This window comes from Gobio gobio, assembly GCF_949357685.1.
Source record: "Gobio gobio genome assembly, chromosome: 20".
In the NCBI taxonomy this organism is placed as follows: Eukaryota; Metazoa; Chordata; class Actinopteri; order Cypriniformes; family Gobionidae; genus Gobio; species Gobio gobio.
In genome coordinates, this window is record NC_137113.1 from 1,705,717 (window position 1) to 1,710,716 (window position 5,000).

Below are 5,000 nucleotides of genomic sequence, written 5' to 3' on the forward strand. Positions count from 1 at the left end.
GCTTTTTTCCCTTTCAAAAAAGTCACAATTATCTTTTTTTAATCATTAGTGACCCCATATGTTTGAATGTCGTTCATTAGAGACAAAGTCTCAAATCGAGTGTCATTTACTGTGCATAAAGATGCCCAACATCAGATCATCTTACAGGCAGAAGTGTGTCAGGTTTGAAGTGTTGAAGATGAAGATGGTCAGTGTTGTGTTGCGTTTGAGCAGAAGTGGTCAGACACTTGATCTGATGACTTTTGAGTCATCATGACACACTTCTCGTATCTGCGTCGCTCCTGAAGCAACAGGTTCTTGATCAAACCTCTGTAGTTTGAACATCATGGTGTGTTTGTTGAGTGATTTACAGGATTGCTTCAGCGCATCTCATCACGCCTCGGCCTCCTCATGTTTGGGTCACAGTTGGTAACTTTGCGGTCAAAAGTGACCATAGCCATCAGGAAAATCAGTAATGTCATATATTTTTGTTCAATAATATTTTTTGATTATTATTTAGGATTTTACGGGATTTTATGATACTATGCAATATTTATAATAAAATGTTCCATTAATATAGTCTGGCTATCACCAGACCAAGCTCAATTTAAGATTGAACATTAGTCTGGGGAGTCTGCTATGAATTTTCTACTGCACAAGAGGCGTGATCAACAAGCATAATTCAAATGACTCTGTGTGCAATTGGATAGTCCTTCAACCAATCAGACCACAAGAGGCGTGATCAACTAGCATAAATTAAAAGACTCTGCACGTAATTGGATAGTCCTTCAACCAATCAGACCACAAGAGGCGTGATCAACTAGCATAAATTAAAAGACTCTGCACGTAATTGGATAGTCCTTCAACCAATCAGACCACAAGAGGCGTGATCAACTAGCATAAATTAAAAGACTCTGTACGTAATTGGATAGTCCTTCAACCAATCAGAACACAAGAGGCGTGATCAACTAGCATAAATTAAAAGACTCTGCACGTAATTGGATAGTCCTTCAACCAATCAGAACACAAGAGGCGTGATCAACGGGCATCGATCCATCCCTTCTCTATCCGTCGCCGTGTTAAACCCGCCAATAGCGGGCCAGGTGGATAAGCCAGTCTGTGATTGGTTCCCGCAAAAGTGTAACAGAAGCAGTAGAAATGAATGTATAGGTTTCCAGACTGAGTTGCAGGACGAAATCAAATCGCCGGCAGATCAGGCTGGGTTTACCCAGTCTACCATTAATATAATTTATATAATTAACTTTTTACTATTTTTTCAATAAATGCAGTCTTTCAGATTAAAATGGAGTAAAGGCCTTTAAAGTGGTCATGAAATGGCTTTTTAAAAAAAAACTGTTATACTGTTGTCTGAGGTCAACTTATGACATTTGCGTGGTTTTTAGATTCACAAACATCATAATGAATAAGTAGGGGTGTAACGATATATCGCGATACAAAAAAATGTGACGATATGTATCATTGATGGAAACGATATGATTCGCGATATAGAGTTGTTTTATCCAAGGCTCAACTTTGTGTAGTCGGCCTATTTATAAGGTATAATTCACCCAAACACACATTTACAAATGTAAGCTACCACAAATGTAAACTATCACTAGAAGGCTTGAAGAACTCAAATACACCATATCTTGTCGCAGAAGTATTATCTTCATGTTTATTCAGCTACAGCGCGAGCTTCACATTAGAGATTTCCTGAAAACTAACGATTCCTTCTCTGAGGAAAATGAGTTTCTGCTCGAGGGCGCCCTCTGGCCTCCAGTATGAATGAAACTTTTGGGTAGAAAATAAGAAAAATAATACTTCTAAATAAACGTATATGACAATCCATATGTTTTTCTTCAATGTACAGGAGTTTTAATCCCCACAGTGGATGCATAAGAGGCTCATATTTCATATTAAAGACATCGACTTTAAGAAATTGATATCAAAGATAAAAAGCAAAAATTTTTTATAATTATATATATTTTTTACAATAAATCCTTAGACCTTTCTAATGATTTTTAGTCATAGGCTGTCTGCATACTAACACGTAACCCATCATTTTTTTGTTTTCTGTAAAATATAAATATTATTATTATTATGCTGTTATATTTATTCTAAAATGCTCTATTTTAATTTTTTAATAATGAATGTTATTAGTTGTTTAGCAATAATAATAATAATAATAATTATTATTATTATTAGTCATATTAATATATAAACACAAAATGTTATATACACACTTTTCATTTGTAAAAAAAAAAGGAAAAATAATAATCGCATTTTAAATTGCAATTGCAATTTTAACCAGAATAATCGCAATCCGATATTTTCCCCAAATCTTGCCGCCCTAATTTCAATGTTAAGTCAATGTAAAGGCGCGTTGACGCGCGTCTGGAGGTCCTGGACGTGTTTTCGCCTCTTTCGCGGTACACGCAAGTGATTTTATTTGGTGCTTTTTGTGCATTCGCGCGTTTGAAGCAAATTCGCGTCTGACGCCCAAGTAGAAAAACCTACAACAGACCCATGGCCATCCAAAGCGCTGTATATATTCAGGGTTTTTCCTACATTGAATTTTTTTGGCAAAACAACACATTTTTGTCCCGCCAAAGCTTTATTTGATCAGTTATTGTGATTTATGAGTAATGTAGATAACTTGTGATAGGCGCATGTCAACTGATGACAGAGAGAACGATCAGAGAGCCCTAACCTGCGCGAACGCTCTCGGTCTTCAAAATAAACACCGTCTTAGCATTCTAATATTTCATATATTACGTTAATCAAAAGGTCGGAAGACCGAATCCATGTTGCACGAGGTGCATTCGGACATTTCTTTCCTTGAATTACCGCTGGGTGTGAATTGCGCTCAAAAAACGTTGACTCTTCTCAGACCAGCTGACATAAAGCATACTTTCAATAAACGGGAAACAAATCCTATCCGGTTATGAAGTGTTTTCTGTGTGTTGACAAATCTTTCGCGATGTTCTAACAGACGGGATTCACACACAACGCGTCTGCTAATGTCCGATTCGCCACCTATCAAATCAAATCAAATCACTTTATTTGTCACTCTACATATGCACAAGTGCAACAGTAGGTGAAATTCTTAGGTGCAGTTCCGAGCAACATGGTAGTCATGACATGACATGTACAACATTTAAAGCAGCATCAGATTACACTGATGCGCCCACAATTACTCACAGCACAGTAAACTCTACAATAAACAATAAATAATTTACACAATGTGAGTGTAGTTCTCACAGCTTTAAACAATATACACATACTTACAATATACATATACTTTAAACAATATACACTAAACATACACTAAACAATATACATTACGCTATAATAGTAATAATAATATACAATGTACAGTATAAAATATTATTCACAGATTGAAAAATTGAAATCCAAAGTGCAATAGATGCTGTATGATAAATAAATGTGTATATAATGTGTGTTTATCTACAGTGGGTTGTGCTGAGTGATATTCTGTCCAGTGTGTGTTATGATCCTGATGGGTCAAGAGTTAAGGAGTCTGATTGTTTGTGGGAAGAAGCTGTTCTGGAGTCGGCTGGTGCGTGATCTGATGCTGCGGTACCGTCTGCCTGATGGCATCAGTGAGAGCAGCCCCTGGTTCGGGTGGCTAGAGTCTCTGATGATCCTCTGAGCTCTCTTCACACACCGCCTGACATAAATGTCCTGGAGGGAGGGAAGCTCACCTCCGATGATGCAGCTGGCCGTGCGCACTACCCTTTGCAGGGCTTTGCGGCTGCGGGCGGTACTGTTGCCGTACCAGGTGGTGATGCAGCCAGTCAGCAGGCTCTCTATGGTGCAGGTGTAGAACCGTGTGAGGATGTGGCGGCTCATTCCAAACCTCCTCAGCCGTCGCAGGAAGAAAAGGCGCTGATGAGCCTTCTTCACCACGGCCTCGGTGTGGACGGACCATGAGAGTTCCTCTGTGATGTGGACACCGAGGAACTTGAAGCTGCTGACTCTCTCCACCGGTGCTCCATCGATGGTGATGGGGCGGTGTTCTCTCTCATTCCTCCTGAAGTCGACCACCAGCTCCTTGGTCTTGCTGACGTTGAGGGAGAGGTTGTGCTCCTGACACCACCGTGTCAGAGTGTGCACCTCCTCTCTGTAGGCCGTTTCATCATTGTCAGTGATGAGACCTACCACCGTCGTATCGTCAGCAAACTTGATGATGGTGTTGGAGCTGTGGGTTGCCACACAGTCATGTGTGTACAAAGAGTACAGGAGTGGGCTGAGAACACAGCCCTGAGGGGCTCCAGTGTTGAGAGTCAGTGGTGAGGAGATGTTACTGCCCATTCTGACCACCTGGCGTCTGTTTGACAGGAAGTCCAGGATCCAGCTGCATAACAAGCTGTTTAAGCCGAGAGCCCGGAGTTTAATGTCAAGTATGGAGGGCACAATGGTGTTGAATGCTGAGCTGTAGTCTACAAACAGCATTCTCACATATGTGTTCCTCTTTTCCAGGTGGGAGAGAGCAGTGTGAATTGTTGATGAAATGGCATCATCAGTGGAGCGGTTTTTGCGGTATGCAAACTGCAGTGGGTCCAGTGAGGGGGGGAGAACAGAGCAGATGTGGTTTCTGACTAGTCTCTCAAAGCATTTGCTGATGATGGGGGTCAGAGCAACAGGACGCCAGTCGTTTAAGCAGAGTGTTTTTGACTGCTTAGGTACAGGAACAATGGTGGACGTTTTGAAGCATGTGGGGACCACAGACAGGGAGAGGGACAGGTTAAAAATGTCCGTGAAAACTCCAGCCAGTTGGCGTAATGACTCCGAGTCATTTTAACAACTGGTTAGAACAACTGATCCGTCCAACACTGAACTCAGTTTAATCATTTACTCTGAACATCTGAAATGAGAACACTAGTGTGCTTACCCAATTTAGCAAGAGTGGATAGTAAGAATTAGTTTGAATTATCCAGTCTTTCAGCTTATTTATGTTGACAATGTGTAGTAAATAAATAGCCAAAAATCATTTAGTT

The 5,000-nt window shown here is 40.4% G+C and overlaps 1 protein-coding gene across 3 annotated transcripts in view; it reads left to right on the forward strand.

Moving 5' to 3' along the window:
- ctbp2l (C-terminal binding protein 2, like) overlaps positions 1-5,000 on the forward strand; it is a gene marked incomplete at its 5' end in the record, with an annotated part of 42,156 nt that overhangs the window by 8,451 nt on the left and 28,705 nt on the right. The gene's annotated exons all lie outside the window — the stretch shown is intronic.